Source organism: Cryptotermes secundus, unplaced genomic scaffold (assembly GCF_002891405.2).
Source record: "Cryptotermes secundus unplaced genomic scaffold, Csec_1.0 scaffold598, whole genome shotgun sequence".
Lineage (NCBI taxonomy): Eukaryota > Metazoa > Arthropoda > Insecta > Blattodea > Kalotermitidae > Cryptotermes > Cryptotermes secundus.
The window spans coordinates 464667-485912 of NW_019723311.1; the positions used below are offsets into that span (position 1 = coordinate 464667).

The following is a 21246-nucleotide window of genomic DNA, read 5'->3' on the forward strand; positions in this document are numbered from 1 at the left end:
TATGAAAATACTGTTATGTAGTCCTTTTTCACCTCTGCTCTCATCAAACAGAACTGAAGACATATTTACTTACTTATGGAGGTGAGCCCTTCCTGAGGAGAAACCAAGTCTGCAGCTACTCAAGAACTTCCCAGTATTTTATGGAACCCGAAGGTTCATTGCTGTGTTCACAAGAGCTCTCCACTGGTCCCTATCCTGTTCTAGATCAATCCAATCTATACCATCCCATCCTATCTCTCTGAGATCCATTTTAATATTGTCCACCCACCTACACCTTGGTCTTCCCAGTGGTCTCTTTCCTTCTGGCTTCCCCACCAATATCCTATACGCATTCCTCTGAAGTGAAATTCAGTTCGCAAAGTACGAGCACCCTGCCAGCTCGGTCTCGTGGAGTCAGTCTCTGGTTCTCAAACTTTCCACCATCTGACAACAAAACTCGACTGGTTTAACTTGCTTCCAACTGGTCCTTCATTTTACGGGTGATATACACGGTCGACCACAGTTGACATCTGTCGATACCCAATGAAGTCCCCCCCCACCCTCTGACCGACTCTCTTCTAAACATGATGCTCCTTCCGTACTTCGCCTGCTTTCTTACGCGATTTTCTTAGAACCAACAAAATTCATAGAATTACTGGGTTTTTGGACTTCTTCCATCGCCCGGTACTCTAGAAAATAGAAAACACGATGTTTCGGAAACTGGACCTGTTTCCGTCCTCAGGTGAGGGTGAAGACATCTACTTAGTTGGGCCTCAGATTAGCTCTTTCTAAGGGGGCCAACTGGCCGCGCCATAGCTCAAGCGGTTAGTCGCTGACTTCACACAGCGGCGGCCCGGAGTCGATCCCGGGTCTGGTCAAGTGGGATTTGTGGTGGACAAAGTGGCGCTGGGGCAGGTTTTCTCCGAATATTTTGGTTTCCCCTGCCAATCTTCATTCCACTAAATTCTCCATCATCATAATCACCCGGGGTAGGTACAATAGGCCAATCAGTGGTCGCCGTGCCGAGTGGACCCAGTTGGACTCCACCCCCCACTAAGCGAAAAGGGGCCCAACTGAGTAGGTGTCTTCCACCTCACCTGAGGACGGAAACAGATCCAGTTTCCGAAACGTCGTATTTTCTAGAATACCGGACGATGGCAAAAGTCCAAAAACCCAATAATTCTGTGTTATACACCATCATCAGCACCCTTTAGAACAAACAAAATTCATATTACGAAAGCATCAATTAATATCAAGAATCTGCAAAAATTAAAGATTTTTCTGAATGAAATGGCGTGTCAGAACAAAACAGGCGCAGCAAGGCTCTGAACCTAACACAGTTCCCAAAAAGTAACCCCGATATGTAGAATTTAAATATTTACGGAATGCGGAAAGACTGAAAAACAACACAAATTAGACTGACAAACAGCGCTAAAGTTTCTCTTTGTTTTAAACATACGTATGTGTATATAGATATATTGTATACTGGGCCATAAACTGACGACTTAATTTAAAAATCCAAGATATTTTACACGTCATTTATACCGTGTGAAGAGAAGAAAGTGCGTACATACCGGTAAACAAGTCCATGGAGCCGAGTCCTTCTCGAGAAGCTACCAGCTGCTTAGCTACTCTATAATTTCAGGCAACCTGAAGGTTCATTGCCGTCTTCACAAAAACCTCCACCGGTCCCTATCCTAAGGCAGATTAACTCAGTCCATACCACCCCATTCTATACATTATCCTTCCACCTATGTCCAGGTTTTCCTACTCTTCCTACTCTCTTCTCTTCCGACTTTCCAACCAAAACCCTGTTATGCACCCTTCTTCTTTGTCCACATAAGTGCTACATTCCATGCCCATCCCACCTTCCTTGACCTGTTTATTCTAACTGTATTTGGAGATAAGTACAAGATATGAAGCTTCTCATTATGCAAATTTCCCCAACATTCTATTACTTCAACCCTCTTCGGTCCAAATACCTCCTCAGCACTCCGTTCCGAAACACCGTATGCACGGGTGGCTCTCGTCTGTCTGCTGGCACGCTTCAAGGTGAGAACAGGATGGATTTTAATGACATCTGATACGAACGTAATATCAACGGAGGCCACTCCACAGTCGTAACATTTCATTTCCTACAGTCGGCAATAAGAACGTGGCGGACGCGCGAACTTCTGAGATGGGAGCGACACTACCGCTACTACTGAAATTTGGCAATCACAGGAAGCATAGTGATTATAGTATCAGTAGTGACGACAATGACAACAGCAATCAGAGTAACGGCAGTAACCAAAGTAACCAGAGTCACGAATTTTCGAGCTTTAAGGAATGTAGTGCGTGCAATCCAGGGCGACTGTTCTGGAGAGCCTACACGTTGCACAGGCGAGAGGACAAGTTCGTGGGATGTACTACAGCTCAGACTATTAGGCTCCGGTTTCCACTGTGAAGCCTTGGTTCGGTCTCGCGTGACTTCATTTGAGATTCGTGATGGACAACGTAGCACTAAAGAAGACTATCTAAGATTTGAGGTTTTCACGGCGGTGACTATGAAGAATGCCGTCTTCTGGGATGTGGCGCTGTATAACTCTTGTGTGAACCGACGTTTCGGAGGAACGTATCACCTCCATCTTCAGAGTAGAAAAATCTGCGAGCGAGGAACCAGCTTGAACAGGCGACTCAGTCTGCAGCCACCTGCTGAAGCTGGTTCCTCGCTTGCAGATTTTTATACCCTGAAGATTGAGGCGATAAGTTTCTCCCAAACGTCGGTTCACACAAAATCTACACGACACCACATCGCAGAAGACGGCATTCTTTAAAGAAGACTCGTCTACGAGATTCTCCCGTTTTCTTCCTGCTAATGTTAATTCTTGAACGGAGTTCATGGAGGTAGGCCTAGGCCCACTGGGGCTGTAGTGCCAAGGAAAAAAAAATGTTCATTCTAACAGTGATCCATGCTCAGCAACCACCGCACGCTGTGTTGCGCGATTGTGCCGACCAGACAGTACATAATCATTTCTCCAGTCTCTTAAGTTTCGGGTTCCAGCTCTTACCCGGAACTTGACCAGTTGCAGAGTAAGGAAGCTGGTTAGCAAAATTGGCAAATTCTAGGACAAAACGGGAATACAACTATTTAAACCTGCATGTACAGTTAATGGTACATAAGATCGCGGGTTCATTCCCGATGAAGTCATTGGATTTTTCAATTTACCTAATTCCTCCAGCAGCACTATGGTCCTGGGGTCGACTCAGCCTCTAACAGAAATGAGTACCAGGAATCTTTCTGGGGGTAAAGGGCGGCTGGCGCGTGAGGCTGACAACCTTACCGTCATCCGTGAGCCGATTGTCTAGAAAATCTGGGGAGCCTCGACGTCTCACAACCCTACGTGCCTTCACGGCCTGTAACAGGGATAGCTTTATCTTTTTTCAACGTTTTTGCAGTTATGTTAGAAAAACTGAGATTATAGCAGAGCATTAATGTGAAGCTAGTGTTTCAAATTCAGGAAAGTTTACGTGTAACTCTATGCTGTGTGAATGAATGGACTATTATATTAGAGGCCTCAGTTTCTGCCTAGCTGGCCGCGTCCCACCGGTTGAGGAATGATGTATTCCAGATCCCTAATACGAGAGAATGCCTTTATTCTGAAAATACTCATAAATGAACTCCTCCTTTGTTATTCATTCCTACATGAGGATGATTAGATGCTTGTTTCTAGGATTACAAATTCAACAGTGCAATGTCCGGGCAGAGATAAGAGACCTGTAAATACGAATATCCGAAATAACGAACCTCGCTTCCAGCGTTTCGGAACATCGCAATCTGCGTTCAGAGGTTTCGTAAATTCAATCAGAATATCGCACATGATCAAGTTCTTGAAACTGACTACACATTCCACCACTGTCATGAATAAAGGGATGTTTCAGTTCTGTATTAATTACCTGTACACACTCCAGAACTCTGTGACGTCATCTCATGGACTGTTATTAGAAAAATATGTTTCCTGAAGCGCGATGCTACAGATAACTCGTGTCTTGTAATTTAGTTTATTTTTGTTTGTCAAGTGTAAAAAAAAAAAGCCGATCACAGTGGCCGAGCGGTCTAAGGCATGAAATGCCTTCGCCCCCTCGAGCACTGGGATCGGGGGTTCGAATCCCATTCGAAGCATGTATGTCTGTCTACGAATGTAATGTGTTTGTGTTGTTCTATGTATGTAGCGGCCTTGCATTGACTGATCCCCCCTTCAAGGAGTCCTACCGGCTGTCTGCAAGATTCAGTTTCAGAATTAATTCTGAATGGGAACAGCTCAGACAGCCTGATCTACCATGCAGGAAGAAGCAAAAGTAGTAGTCTGAAAATAATTAAAAAAAGCTGTTTATACGAATAATGGAAATAAATAATATGAAATGTCTTGTTAACAGGAAAGCAATGGGAATTAAAGTATAAGTGTCTGGTAAGTAAGAAACGAATAAAAAATATGTACATTTAAATAAGCCTACTTAAGAAATCAGTTCAGATAAGGAGAGAAATTTGGAGAATAAAAATGCGAGTTCATATACATGTAAAACAGAGCGGTCCCTGCCCTTAATTAAACATTAAGCCATGAAGACATATGGACGACGTATTCCTAACCTCGACCCTCGATGAACTCAAGTGATCAGCTTCACGCCCCGGCTATTTTACACCCGATACCCACCGAACAGGAAGTAGAGTGGACCCAGAAGCCAGTCTGGACGCTGTAGAGAAAAGAAAAATCCTCTCGTTCCTGCCGGGAATCGAACCCTGATTCCTCGATTGTCCTGTCCGTATTCCAGTCTCTGTACCGACTGAGCTACACTAACTTTCTCTTCCACGCAAGAAGCATTATTTACAGACATTTTGGTGAGCTAGTGACACGGAATAGATTACGTATGTGAAATAACAGAAACAGAAATCAGTCTCATAATAAAATATGTCAGTAAGGTTAGAAAGACACCAGGGAACAGAAGCGGAAGAAGTGAGAACTTTACGACCCTTGGTTTGACATAAATGACTAATAAACGACAAACAAGAAGGTCTGTGAAGAACTAATTGCCTACTTTCCTCTCATACAATAAGAACCGCAAAAAGACGCGTCTAACAATTCTATTGCTGTATGTGTATTCTATGACGCAGTAACGTGTTTCCCGAGCCGTTGTCTACAAACGATAAAAGGGATACAGAGACAGAAAGATCTCAGAAGCCTCCTTTCATTTTTCTTGAATAAAGGCGCGTCCACATTACTCGTGCTCGTGAGTAATGTGGACGATATGACAAGTCACGAGACAAGCAAATTTTAAATTTTTAATTTAAAAACTATAGCCTATACATTAAAATACGACTACAGCCTATACAAACTACGAGTAAATGTACGGATTCTCACGCGCCGAAGCCTGGCGAGCAACTGAAGTAGTGTGGACGAAGATTAACGAGCACAAGTAAAAGCCAGACGAGTCTCCCGACGAGCACAAGCATGGCGAGCACGAGCACGAGTAATGTGAACGCGCCTTAAGGAAAACCGAAATTAACGGCCGTGGGGATTCGTTGCGCTGACCACGCGACACCCTCTACCAGAAAAAAAAAGGCTAATAAGATAATATCATAAGCCTCTTATTTTTTCGAAATATGAAAGTACGCTAAAAATGTGAGGAGGATAAATAAGACAAAGTAAAAAATATAAAAACAAAGAAGGAAATAGAAACAGAACATACTCGAGAGGTTTCACATGGATACTACAACACTTCAGATGTAACAAGACACAAGAAGGAAGAGCAGAGTGGGTGAAGACAGGTGACCGATCACAGAACGGCATTACACATCTGTAGGGCCTAGGGAAAGGAATGATATTAGATCAAAGGGACGATGGAATCAGGATTCTGGACAGGTTCAAGCATGAAATTGCCCAATCCATGAGGACGAAAATAGCACAGATGCATCTACAATATTCATCTGCCGAAGTGCCCCTGTCATTCACAATTTTTCACGTTACATACAATAAGGTACTGCAGCTTGAAAGCGTATAGGAGGCAACAAGCAGAGTTGACAATCCGTACTACGAAGCAGGAAAATGGAGTCTCTTCTCAGAATAATCTCGGGGAATTGCAAAACTGGCAAGCAGTCCTGAAGTTTCCGTCTTAAAATACGCCTACCCACACTATCATCAATGTGACGCTTGGAAAATCGCCCTGACTTCGCTTTTAGGAGGTGTAGGGTTTCATTCTGCCTAATTCTTTACCTGCTCCGCAAGAGGTATCTAGGTTAGATTTACTGGATTTTGTGACCTATACTAATCTCATGGTTCGGATCACTGAGAACTGGGATACCTCCGTCGGTATAGCGACGGGCTACGGGCTGGAAGGCCGGGCTTCGATTCTCGGCAGGGGCAAGAGATTTTCTCTTCTTCACATGGTCCAGACGGGCTCTGGGACCCATCCAGACTATCCAATGGGTAACGGAGGCTCCTTCCCCTGGGGTAAGGCGGCTTGGGCATGAAGGTCACCACTTATCTTTACCCAGTGCCGAGGTCAAGAATGGTGGAGCTATCTCTCCATTCCCACACACGACTCCATGGTTTGGTGCTTAGCTGATTAGGCACATAACAACTTTAACCTCAGATCGCTGACATAAACATGGCCCGCAAACCCTCAACCCATATAGGTTAGTAGTTTTTTTTTTTTTTAGTTTCTTGGGGTGGGGCGAGACTGAGTCCACTTGGTACGTCGGCCACTAATTGGCCTATTGTACCAGCCCCGAATGATAGATGATGAATGCGGAGCAGTCGATGGAATGAGAATTGGCAGGGAAAACTGAAGTAGTCGGAGTAAACCTGCCCCAACGCCACTTTGTCCACCACAAATCCCACTTGACCAGACCCAGGATCGAACCCGCGCCGCCAAGGTGGGAAGCGAGCAACTAATCGCTTGAGCTATGGCTCGGCCTATATAGGTAAGTAATTATCTGCGGTTTTTCAACATGAAGAATACATTAACATGGCAATATAGTACGACAGGAAGAAATCGATATGTAAAAATCTAGCATGGGAAGGATTACCTACAGTAAATTTCGCTTTAAAAACTGTCATTTGAAAACCCCCGTCCCAGCAAAAGAACGGCTGGCGACTATTCATTTACCTGCTTCTTTATTTTGTCATTACTAACTCTAGTAAACCAAAATATTCAAATACATTAGATGTAAATCTAACGACAGAATGGTTAGCATACCTCAGTGATAGTTCTGCGCTGAGGAAAAATCCACATTAAAACAAGTCATCTCAGGAACAAACAAATACTAAACAAACTCCGTGGTTTTAGTCCGCAAGCGAAATATACCGACCGAGCGACTGCCACTTGTCGGCAAGTTAGTGCCAACTTTAGCGGATAGAGGGTGTCGCGTGGTGAGCGCAACGAATCTCCACGGCCGTTAATTTCGGTTTTCTAGACCGGAGCCACTATTTCATTGAAATAGCTCCTCAGTTATCCTCACGAGTCTGAATGGACCCCGTTCCAGACCCACTACTTCTGAGAAAATCTGGTAGTGCTGGGAATTGAACCCGGACCTCTGGATCTATACTCAGGAACTCAGACCACTAGACACAGAGGCGGTCTCATCTCAGGAACAAATTATAATTTAATTTATCCCAGCAACTGCTTGGTAAGTTTCAACCAATATGACGACATTTCATTATTACAAACCTATTAGCAGATTAATTAGTCATCCTACACAAACCCACTTATTTTTCGCCTCGTTTATTAGTCACATAAGCAGAACCCTTCAATACGCTCGCTTCGCTTTCAGTTATTAGTCCGTGCAATAAACGGGTTATTTCTAAGTCTGGATAAAATGGACGGGAAATGTAACACGTATGAGAGCTGGGAAAATGCATATAAAATTTAAGTAGGAAAATCTGAAGAGACCATTCTGGAGATCTAGGCAGAGATGCGAGAAAAATACTGTCACGTGTGAGCAGACACGGGGTTCGGACTGATAACTGGATTTACTAGACTCTTATAACCCTTAACTACAGGTAACTATAACAGTTTGACGGAGCTACACACTCTACACATCACTGTACTGCAGAACACATGTCTTCTGTGTCTTCATCGGTCGTTGCCTGATAACGGCTCTCGACTGTGGATACCTCTCCGCTTCCGTGTTCATCTCCTCACTGGCAGCTGGCTCAACTATCTACTAGTCAGTCACTTTACGACTGGCAATTTACCGTCAGTCAGTTCGTCTTCCCGCCGAGCCTCTGGAGGCTCATGCCCAGAGGGATTCTTTTAACTGAAGTCTGATCATACTCCTTATGTAGCATCCCTTCTAACGAGAAGATGGACTTGTCTCTTATGAACATGCATCGCCTTTGTCAAGTGTACATATCGAATATTTACCATTATATTGAAAAAAACTGTTTCTTTTATTGTATATACAGGTATTATGTCCATCCAGGATTTGCAAGGCAGATCGTACGTATCTTATTTAACTTATGCTACAACGGCAGCTTAGTCATTTGAACGGTCGTAAGCTTGACCTCCGCCAAGTTTAAGCCTCTTATATTTTCAGTCTCTGGTTTCGCCTTGTCCTATGATTTGAATATGATCATTCTCATGATTTTGTACGACACTTGACTATTAGTCAGTGAATACTTCTCTGCTCCCATGCTCACTCCTCAGTGGATGACAACTGGTTCGCAAATAACTTGCAAATATCTACTAGTCAAAGTTACTTTACAACAGGCGGTTAACCGCCGATCATTTATCTTGGCATCAAGCCTCTCGAGGATCACGATTCTAGCATGAAAAATACAGATACTGTGTATTGTGAAATTGTCTGTGGGATTCACGGAAAGTCCATTTGTGGCCTCATATAAAGTGGGCTTTATTGGGGATAAATATGCTTGAAAATCGGACTTCTCAACTTTTCATGGTACTCCTGATTCCTCCAAAACCTGTTAAACTGTTCGTTTATGGCCAAATGCAAACTAAGTTTTATAACGTATCAAAATGGCTGAGAACAGGAACTGCCTAAATTTGATGGAACTCCCACATATTGAATTTAAAAGAAAACCTGTCTGAAAATTTTATGGGCATAGGAAATATTCCATTTATTTTCATATGTGAATTGTATATCAATACGGATGAAATCCGAATTGTCCGACTTCTTTACGTAAAGTTGTTTATGGTATACGTGAAATTTCCATGTATGGTCATATATAAACCAGGCTTTATTGCGATGAAATATGGTTGAAAATCGGAATTACCCCACAACTTTTAATGAAAGTCTCCCACGTTTAATTTTAAAGAAATATGTCCAAAGGTTTGGCCCTGATGTTAGGTCACAGATGGGCGGACAGACAGACATGACCTCCACATATGGCGTTCTTAACTTTTATTTGTAAAGAACGCCTCATGTATCAGGCAGAGGCTGAAATTGCCTATATACTGTACTGTTTCACACAACGCGTTGCAGAAGGCAGTATTGTGCTACAGTAAACAGCCTATAAACACTGACGCGTGCATGTCAGCCAGGAACACTGGAAATGTATATAACTGTCGCAAGGCTAGAACGAGTACGGAACACGAAAGCGAGAAGCCAAAGTCTATCGATTTTAATGAGAGTCTGGAACTGACAGAGGACTTTTCATATCTCCCCTTCTGTTTCCGACAACCACTGCAGAAACGCTTAATGCACAAAGAAGGAAGAGAGAGTGCCTCAAGCTTCGTGTAAGGAGCTGGCTTCAAGAGCCCCCGCCCCACGCCCTTGCCAAACCAAAATTTGTGAATGTGAAGTGTGCGTCAAGCTCCAGTCTGCTGGCCATCGTTATCTTCATCGTCAATCTATCATCCGGGATACAATGAAAATTTAAGTGGTACCATACTAAATGCGGATTATTACCTGCGCCCCTGTCAAGCAGGCAGGAGTCAGAACAGTCAATGGCAATACCTGGAGGCATAAGCAACTGCAACAATAAAGAAGGAAGTGTGACAGAAGTTACTTGGCAGTCTGTACCTCAGACTACAAAGCGTCGTATGACTGCATGACAGCGAATAATCAAATGGAAAGGATGTGAAAGGAAACGATCGTGACCTAGTTTAAGGCATTACACTTGTATTTTCGTGGTGGGACTGAGAAGAAACACGAAAAGCCTGTCAGACCGATATTCAAACCACGCACCTCCCGAATACACGCAAAGGCATTACCGCTACAGCGAATTTGCTTCATAGATACTGAATTACTGATCAGAATAAAACAAAACTCCGTGGCCTGTAGTCTGCAAGCGAACTATACCGACCAAGCGACCGCTGCTTGTCGGCGAAGTTGTATAATGTATTAGGGGTGGGCCTTCTTGGCCCTTGTACAGCGACCACAGTGATCTACTGTGCCTTCTGTCGGCGTAGTTAGTGGGATTGAGGGTGTCATGTAGTCACCGCAACGGATCCCCACGGTAGCTATTTCCTTGATCAGAATACGGTTTGTTTCTCTTCTTCTTCTTCATCTGTCACATGTCTGGCCTCTTAGTGTACTTACATGCACTTACAACAGAATGCCGAACAGTACTTGCACGGCCAACTAACGAAATATAATACGTGAAGTAAGCTAAATACGTCCCTGTGCCTAGGCACCACTGTGAAGGTGCAGACTACACAGGACACCAAGTTAAAATCTCGAATATTCTAGACCTTGGCACTAGATGGAAGTATAAATACCGCTCTGTTGAGGCTACTAAGCCCTAGAGCCAGTTTCGACGTGACGGAAAACCTTGAATCTCATATAACCAGCCCATACATCTCTTTACTGGACCAGTTATAATACAAAGGAAATTGTTCTTACATACAACTGAGTACTGGTCCAGAAGAAGCCTGAAGTTGAAACAGATTCGTACTTTGAATGCAGCAAAAATGTGTACTGCGTAAGCAATGCGGTAGCTACTGGCGTTACCTGCACTCGATATCTTAAACTGATTAAAATAAATCAAGATAATAGCATGGGTATTGTGCTGTCTGCAGATACACGTATTGCGTTAAGTACTGGTCTTTGACACTGCAAAGTGCTCTGGGCTTCCGGCTCAGGGTTGCAATAACCGTACGCGGGTACGTGTCCTGCGAAAAGAATAGCCTGGGTAAATGTGCCCTGGCCGCATAAGAGGCGCATTCGGACAGACTGAAATTAGTTTTCGAAACTGCAAGGAGACCAGCAGTCGTCACCCGAGATGTCTCGCTGAGTAAAGTGAATGAACTGGCACGTGTTGGACGACAGGGGGTCAATATCTGGCAAAAGCATAATTTTTCATTTCGGCACAATATTCGGGTCTGCTCTGTATTCTGCCCAATTTGTACTGGTGATAATACAACGAGAAGATAAAGCTAGCCACAAAGACAGGTAAGTATAATGCGGGACAGTTCTATGAGTAAGAAAAGATAGAGAAACAAAGGAACATCAAGAGAAGAAAGAAAGAAAGAAAGAAAGAAAGAAAGAAAGAAAGAAAGAAAGAAAGAAAGAAAGAAAGAAAGAAAGATATTGGCCAAATGCAGCAAAACTTCTGCATGAGTGTCAAAGGGCTGAAAGAGTACAAAATCATGCCAAACGTTCTGACATCGCAGGCCAGATCTGGTCCGAGCGTTATGACTATGAGTTACAAGGCAAGTTCCTTGTTGCCTGGCCATCTCACCGTACTGCGGGGGTCGCTGCATCTCTTTCGAGGTCACGGTCTCTTGAAACTTACTTTCTCGTCTATCGAAAGCAAAACGATCGTCCTCAGCAGCTGGTGTTTCTGCTCAGCAAACAACCCAGTTCCCAGTGGTGTGGCTGGGGCCTAAGCAACAGCAGAAGACTTTCGCTGTGTGAAGCAAATACCCGAAAAGTTCGTTTGGTTTCGTCTTCAATTTTTTCATTGAGCACGGAAGCGAAAAAGTAACTAGGGCTTCCAGTTCTTATAATCCTTCTTTGAATGGCCAGTACAAAAAGATTGGGTAGGCGATGGGTCAGGGTGGAAGCAGCCCTGCTCACTAGTTCAACCTAACATATATGATATGCAAATTTATAGGGTGTGTTGACCGGATTTAGCTGCCTTAGTCCAGGACCTGTGGCATGATTTTGTGAATATGGTGATGAGCCTTCTGACTCCATAAAAACAAGCGGAATTACTTGACCAGCTCACCAATATCAATTTCTGTTATATATATTTTTAATTCCTGCTCCATGATGGCAGCTTATTTGGAAGAAATTATAGACTATTAACAAATTCGAAAGCGAAAAAAAATCATTAAAAAACCTAACGACTACGAGGAACTGCAACTTCCTTTTAGTACCAAGACTGCAGTGTAACCTTCTATTGCTAATTAATTTCTATTCGATACAGTGCATGTTCTAAAACAGCCCACAACCCCGTTATGCAGTCCCTTACATTACTATCCCATAACTGAGTCATACACGAGAACACACAATAGACAAGCTGTAGACTATAGGCTCACGGTCATCTCTGAAGTAATACACTCACATCCCATATCATTTGTAAGATGGTTTCTGACGTTCGATTCGTACGCAGTCTCACTTAAAAATTCGTAAATGAAAGCAAATGTGAAACTCAAGTGTCTCTCTACCCGCCAACATGCATTATTGAAAGCCCTCAAAATATTTCAAATAAGCTTAGTACTGGAGTACTTTGTACTAAAAGCTACACAGTTTATTTGAAATGTTTTTAAATACGATTATGATTACAGCATTTAACGAAATAAAAATAATTACGTGTATATGACGCGCAGTAAGAGTTAACTGTAGTATTCATTAGCTCGGCTACAGTAGTTCTGAGTCACATAAAGACCAGGGGGATGCGGAGCCGGTCACAGTAGCTGAGCGGTCTAAGGCATGAACCGTCTTCGCTCGCTCGGAGGCCGGGATCGTCGGTTCGAATCCCACATAAGGCATGAATGTTCGGTGTATGTGTTTATTCCGTGTTTGTGCTGTCCTGAGTTTAGGTAGAGGCCTTGCAACGGGCTGATAATTCGTCCAAAGAGTCCTACCTTCTGTAAGATGATCATGAAACAAAAAAATTAGACGCCAGGGCCCAATGGGGCTGTAGAGCCGGTGAAACAAAAACAGGGGTACGCAAGTTCGGGCAGAGAACGATTTGAAAACACTGAACAGGTTTACTAAAACTGGAAATAGTGGTGCAACGTCACGAATGCTTTTTTTTTGTATGCAGTAGTATATTTAGTGTCGCTGTCGGTACCTCATACTATTAAACATAAAAAAAAACTCCGTGGCCTGTAGTCCGCGAGCGAACTATATCGACCGCGACCTCACACTAACTGCCAAATGACCGAATGATAGTTGTTTATAGCGCCGATGATAGGATGATAATGCATGCGGAGCAGTGGAATGAAAAGTGGTAGGGGAAACAGGAGCATTCAGAGACCCCTCCTTCTCTCCACCACAAATATCATATGGCGTGGCCCGTAATCGAATTCGGGCCGCCGTGGAGGGAAGCGGGAAAGGGTATGGAATAAAGTTGCCATGGTCTATTTCTGATATTATTTCTACACTGACTGGGGGCACGCTGTAGCGTAGTTGGTTGAGGCATTATGCTACATGCCTGAAGGTCGCGGGTTCGATTCCCGATTAGGTAATTTAGATTTTTTCAACTCACCTAATCCTTCAAGCCGTATTATGGCCCTGTGGTCGACTCAGCCTCTAACAGAAATTACTACCAGGAATCTTACTGGGGGTTAAAGGGCGGCCGAAGCGTAAGGCTGACAACCTTACCGCCATCTGCGAAAATGTGGGAATCTCGACGTCTCATAACCCTATGGGCCTTCCACGGCCTGTTACAGGGATAGGTTTACATTTTTCTTGCACTGTCTTGGTGGGGTTGAAGAAAACCAAGAAAACTCTCAGTATAGTCGGTGTTCCGGCTGATATTCGAACCGGGCACATCCCAAATAAACCTAGAAGTCAGAAGCTTTGCAGTTCGAGCCAACTTGCACGGTAATGAAGGCTTCGCAAGGTCGCAGATGTATTTATATGGTGCTCAGTATACGCAAGGCTACATACACCGGGAGAACGTGGGGCATGAGCTTTGAAATTGCATCTCCTATAATACGCGACTGGAATATTCACGTGTGCCGGTTTCTGCACTGGAACAAGGAGGGAAAGAATAAGCACGCACCAACATGCACAAGCCGTGAGTACAGTAAAGTGAAACAAAAGACGGTAAGATGGACAGGAAATGTAGTGCCACAGTCCTTCCGCTCCTTTGAGCGAACCGTTGCCCCTCCAGGAGAGTAGATAACTTGAGCACATTCCCTTCACTACGGCTCTCTTAGTTACAGAAATAGTTACAAGCGTGTAAGCATTGGATGACACGTGACTGACAGACATATTTTGTATGGCGATAAAGATTAAAACAATAAACAAGATCGATTCAAAGCCTGTCCTTTGCCCTTTATTCTTCTATTGCGACTTTTTGCTACGCGTTAGAAAACTTTATGCCTGCATGGAATATTTTTCTTACATTAAACATCATCGACAGGTTGGCCTGGCGGTAACGTCTAGACTTGTATTCGGGTGGTGCTCAGTTTAAATCTTGACCGCGACCCCGGCTATCCTGACCAGCGTTTTTCGTGGTCTAGCCCTTCTAGAGCAAATGATAGGATAGCACAGTATATCGGTCTGGCCAGACCACTTCCTAACAAATTGTGTCCCATTTATCATTAATTAAAGAAGCCACAGAACTACACTATCACCACCCGCAATTGTGCTTTACTTGCACTTCGAGATCCCGCTACAATTTCTTGCCATTTTCGTATCACGTTCTCATCAGTACAATCTCTCTTAAGAACGGCACATGTAAAACCACTTGCAGTTTGCAGGCACCTGCTCACGTTGGTTTCTAGCTCGCGGATTTTTCTGCCCTGAAGATGGAGGCGATACGTTCCTCCGAAACACCGGTTCACACAAGATCTACACTGCGTCACATCCCAGAAGACGGCATTCTTCACATACAAAAAGATGTTACGTGCGAATCTGGGGCGGATTACCATCTAGTTTTCGTTGTCTGTGGATTTTCTGTTCTTTCAAGCGAAATTGGAGGATAGCCCCTCGGAACAGGCCACGAAAGCCTTCTACACAATCCTTATTTATAGATCTACCCTTCATGTTAATCATCTTATTCCTCGTCATAAAAACCTCTGCAATTGAAACAGCATCATAACTTCAGATCAAATCAATCAGAGAAGCAGGATTAAAGGCCTTCTGCCCAGAGTGTACATGTCATGTATAAGGGCACTGTAGCCAACAGAATTCGGTGAGATTTGAGTCGCATGCGCGAGCCACCTTTGCTCTTCTAGACGTTTATTATTAGTTATCGAGGTCATTTTTTCTTTCTTTTTGTTGCTGCCGCAGGCAGAAGCTCAAGCTGATATTTCGAGTTTCCGGCTTCCTCCGATGTCAACTAAAATCGATAGTTCTGATTTGATTTCCATTTCTTTTAGGCCAGAGCTGCTGAAAATATTGTTTGCATCGAGTGTCATAAGTGGTGAACACTATACTGCATACAGAATGTACACCTGTACCACAACAACACTATAAAGTGACAACTGGTACTGAAATAGTATTATTATTATTATTATTATTATTATTATTATTATTATTATTATGGCTCTACAGCCCTTTGTTGGGCCTTGGCTGCTTTTTGAGTTTCTTGATCCTATACACAGTCGGTAGGACTTGCCAATGGCAAGGCCGCTACCTACACACAGAACACAAACACAGAATAAACGCACACAGACATCTACGCCTCGAGTGGGATTCGAACTCACGATCCCAGCGTTCGAGGGACCGAAGACAGTTCATGCCTTAGACAGCGCAGCCACTGTGATCGGCGAAATAGACAGTATGCACATGAGTTTTTCGCTCATAGTGCGCAGATGGTTATACAGAAAAATTGAACTATATATATATATATTGTAACGGATTTGATCAACGCGTTGCCAGGCAACAGCTCTGTAAACACGGTCCAACACGCAACAATAGAAGAGGCTGTTTTCCATTTCTTCGCATCACGCCCAGTGCTGCTAACGAACAAATCAGCCCGCAGTCTGACACGCGACACTTGTTTTCTGTGTGATCTGCGCCATGCGACAATAGAGGGGGGGTGTTTTCTGTGCGTGGTCCGTGCCGAGAGGATATAAGAGAATACGGGAATGGAAACTGACCTCACTTAGTTCCGAAGTTCCAAGGGAACAGCAGTGTAATTGAAGAATAATTAGAAGTCGGCCTGTGAAGACTTAACACGTGATTAGAAGACATTATTTATGTGTATTATTTGGAATGTGTAATTCAGTGAGACTGCCATAGTTCCTGTTTTAATTGCATTAATGGATCCGGGATAGCGCCGAGGCCAATAAAATGTGGATCTATACATCCACTCCCCCATATGCCTTCATAGCGTAGTGTTTAATTAGTTAAGCACAGGGAGAAATTTACCTCTTTACAGCATAAACAATCAGCGGGAGTTAGGGCAAACAGTAAAAGAAGTTCATACACATGAGGTATTGCACCTATTGCTTGCATAATTTCACGGCCAGAGTCTATAAAATCAGCGTACTATCAAAATAGAAGCCAACACTGATGATACTAACTGTAAAATAGAGGATAAGAAAAGACAAAGATGATTATTAGAACAATTCCATGGATATGCAGGAGAAGGAAACAAGAGGAGAACAATCAGAAAAATAAGAAAAGAAGGCGGGGATGGAAGAACGAATGTTATTATAGATAAGTAAAGAGGAAGAAAAGGGGGAAGGAATGGATATAAAAAGAAAATATGGATCAAGTTTATGGGAAAAGATGAAGGCAAAGGAATGAAAGCAAGCAAGAGAAAGAAGTCGAAGAATGGTGAGTAGGAAGGCGAACATTAAAATCAAATTTATGAGAAAAGGATGGAAGGCAATGAAAAGAGAGTACGCAGAAGAAAAAGGCGAAGCATGATGGTAAGGCGAATAAGAAGAAGATTAAGAAGAAAATGCAACAATAGATAGTGCGGGGGCTACAATATATCACTTGTATTTGTAATACTGCAATTAGTAACAGGCCTAGCAGTGGTACTGGGGAATGGACAATTTGTATTCTCATCCCATGAAGATCATGGCCTGTGAGGGCTGCAAGTCGCGAAGAACGCATACATACGGGAAATCCGAACATGAGTAACCCTTTTCACTTTTTTACTTTCTACGGGAATTTGGTGTCGAAATGCGAAAGTGGAACGCTGAATTCAATCCTCGGCCTTCGGGCTGCACGCTACTTGAATCGTGTAGAACCAACATTCAGCGAGGCACACAGCTCAGTGTATTAGGAATTTGAATGGAATGACCAAGCCAACAGGAAGCATTAAATTGCTCAAGTGTAGTGCGGGAGTACAGCTAACATTCAGATGGGACCAACGCCAGAAAGTAAACTCTCTGTACGTTCTGTAAGCGTTCTCCAACTTCTCTACATGCCTTACCCATCTAACTTTCTCTAGATTTCACTATCCTAACAATACTAAAGGATTGAATAGGTCACGAAGTTCGTGGTTATGTGATATCCTAAACTCTTACTTCCAGAATACCGCTTTTCCAAACACTTGTAATTCATAGTGTCCCACCACAGTCATACAAAAAGAGGTAAAGCTGTCCATGTAACAGGCCGTGAGGACCCATAGGGGTGTGAGAGGTTGAGGATCTCACATCTTCTAGACAACTGGCTCACAGATGACGGTAAGGTTGCCAGCCTTACGAGCCGGCCGCCCTTTACCCCCATTTGCCAGCTATATAGCGACTGGAAGGATTAGGTATATTGAAAAAATGTAGGCAGGAACTCTGACCACTAGACCATAGAGGCGGTCCAGCCATACAAAACGAATGACAAAATTATACTACGCCATATGTATGTATATGTGTGTTATAATGTAAATATATACATGTATTACATTAACAATGTCATTAACAGTGTGGACTTCCTTCATAATCTTCGTATGGCTGACTTTTACCACGTATACATGGTCTTCAGTGTTTCAGTAAGTATATATGATTATTGCTGTGTTTGGAACCGAACGCGAATATTCTAAGCTTTTCTTGTACCAGTGTTAAGCCTGTAATTCCAGTCTATAAGCCATTGTATGGATCCACTTACTTATTTAGTCCTTTTGCAGTGACGTAAGCAACCCAGGAGTTGCAAACAGCAATTTCATGCTTACCTGTAACAAACAGAAGGACACGTATTAAACACATTCTAGGCAATAAGACTCTACACAGGTAAGTAAGTATACTGCATACAATATCTGAACCATGAAAGATGGCGGGGGAGGAATGGTTTCTCGCACTGAAAGAAAATTAATGTAATACTATTACCTTCGTTTTAGAAAAGTTTAACAAACTTATTGGCCGGTTCCAGTAAGTGAAAGTAGAAATGAAAAAGGGACATTTTATTCAATGAAATTACTGGGGGCCAGGTTTCAATTCCTGGTAGGAATGGGCGTGTTACCTTTTGCCGTGTCCAGACAGACTCTGGGGCCCCTTAGTTTATCCGATAGATACCGGGGACACTTACCCAAGAGTAAAGCGAGTCACCACTCGACTTCATCGTGTGTCGGTTTTTTTAATTCGCTTAGTGGGGGGTGGAGTCCAACTGGGTCCACTCGGCACGGCGGCCACTGATTGGCCTATTGTAGCCTGCCCCGGGTGATTATGATGATGGAGAATTTGGTGCAATGAAGATTGGCAGGGAAAACCGAAGTACTCCGAGAAAAATCGCCCCAGCGCCACTTTGTCCACCACAAATCCCACTTGACCTAGTGTCGGGGTTAGTAATGTCGTGTATTTTTACTTCAGCTTGCACTCGTGACGAGGCGTTTATAGGCAAGAAATGTCTTCTATAGGAAATTGTACGGACAATCAGTTTAATCTGGACGGGTAGCTCAGGATACATAGAAATTCGAATCTTTACTTATACTTCGATTTTTATGGCGGAATCAGCATTACCTTAGGTGATTTAGGATGTAAATTACAGCAACAAGGAACCGCAAAGTTTAAGATGAACTGCCGGAAAACAAGTCTGCTTCCAATCAATTCCAAAATGAAAGTCCCTTCGAGACGCTTGCAACGGGGTCGCGTCAGCCTTACGAAATTTTCAGATATCGTAACGACTGCCGCAGATACAAACCCCTTGTAAACAACCGGCCTACTTAAGCGGAGTAATTCGGCGCTCCGGTCAGTCGTCAAAAATATTACGTCATTCTTGGTAACGGTCATTTGCCACGTGATTCCGACAAATTCGTGATGACAGCTCAGTCTGTTCACGCCTACCGCGGAATTTAGTTGTTTTATGAAATTATATCCAATCAAACCAAAAGTAAAACTTGGGCACAAAGACATTTCACATGCTCCTTCATATACGTTTGCCGGTTAGGAGTCTTCACTATCGTAAAATAATTATTTCAGAAAAATGATTTTCAATATAAATGATCTCTAGTTAATGATAACAATAAAACTTAAATATGGAGAAAATTAATCAAAATCGCGGGGCCCATTTTTTAAAAAAATAATATTTTGTGATTGAGTCTCGATCGGAGGACCGTTGCTTGAATCCCAGTATATTTATAATGTTTTGGACTATAAATAATATTTGGGTCCACTGTCTCTATATACGATTCAAATTTAATTAAATTCGGCCACGATTTGTTCGATAAAACTGATATTTCGCCTCCAGTCTGCTGGAGGACTTAAATTTCTTTCATTCACCAATGGCTCTACAGCCCTTTGGTGGGCCTTGGCCTCTTCATCAGTTATGTAATCTTTTTTACACAGACGGTATGACTCCTTAGACGAGTGATCAGTCCGTCGCAAGGCCTCTGCCTACACAGGACAACACAAACATAATAAGACGCACATACAGACCTCCATGTCTTGAGTGGTATTCCAACCCACGATCCCAGCGTTCGAGTGAGAGAAGACAGGGACATAACTTTATTTTCCTGCATATATCACCTAAACAGTTTTATTCTGAGAGAGAGTCTGTATAAATTATGGAAATTTACCTAAAATAGAATGGTTTTTGGGAAAGTCATCGTTTTTTGTTTGGGTAACTGTGAAAAATCAATATTTTTGGAGTTAGTATGTCCATATTCACCTATGATTGAATACCGAGCAAAATACGAAATCCGACCGTCCTGGCCCTAGCGAGGTGCACATACGAGTACATAAGGACAGTGGCAGACTGCACTGCCCGAAGTCGGCTTTTTCGTATTCAGGGATACTGAAGGTGTATAAATCCATCAAAATTTCCAGATCGATTTCTTTCACGATCACAACACTTTCTCTTACTACGTATATGAGAAAGTAAAAGCCAACTAATTCGGTCTGTATTTCGGGCACTTACAACATGGACAAATCCACCATAACCTTTTGCCTTTCGCAATAACAGTCCCTGGCCTTACTGAAAGTAGTCTTACTATTAGATAATTTATATCACAAATGTATAAACGATGATGGAAATCAAGTACTTCTGTCACACGAAATTACTACCACACATACAGGTCGATATTTTTCCTTTAGCACTGGCACTACGGCTTCCTCGGGCCCTGGCCTCTGATTTTCAGTTTCCTGATCATTTTTACAGACGGTAGCACTCCTTAAACTAGTGATGAGCTCGTCGTAAAGCCTCTACCTAAACTAAGGACAACACAAACACAGAATAAACACATACAGGTCAATATAACTACATCCGAATACACTACGAATTCTTTTTCGCAAGAATATATAGAAGCCTACCGGAAAGACAGGCATCTTTTTATATCTGTGTAAATATTCTGAAATTTGGAGAGGAGTCAAGTGCTGCCCCACCGTCCAGGAATAAACTTCTTAATCAGAGGTCCCTGCATCCCCGAGTAAGGTGGCAAGAACGCTCTGTAGCAGCCAGCATCAGCTGGCACAGCCTCAGCCTCTTCAGGAAACAATGCACATGGACCCAGAGTCCTACAGTAATCCGCATTCTTCTGCTGACAGTTTTATAGCTCGTTTCTTGTTACAGTTGAAAGTACAACATTTATATTACAGACACCTTGAAAACTGCAGAACGTTAACCAAAACGGCTATCTTCATTTGATTTGTCTGAAGATTTCCTGTAAGCGTCTCGGCACCATTGCGAATATGGCGTTTCTCGTGGCTTTCCTCAGTCCTTTCCACTTAATAACGAGATAATACCGTGAAAAGGCCACAGCTAGT

At 43.0% G+C, this 21246-nt stretch overlaps 1 protein-coding gene and 1 long non-coding RNA gene across 6 annotated transcripts in view; both read right to left on the reverse strand.

Annotated features, from left to right (window-relative positions):
• The window catches only part of LOC111861799, a 325084-nt gene that overhangs the window by 171351 nt on the left and 132487 nt on the right, over positions 1-21246 (reverse strand). The window lies entirely within an intron of this gene.
• Positions 1-21246, reverse strand: part of LOC117282110 — a 105656-nt gene that overhangs the window by 41084 nt on the left and 43326 nt on the right. Inside the window, exon 2 of the long non-coding RNA XR_004512732.1 lies at positions 18158-18221. This is a non-coding gene — a long non-coding RNA (uncharacterized LOC117282110). The remainder of the gene's footprint in view (positions 1-18157; positions 18222-21246) is intronic.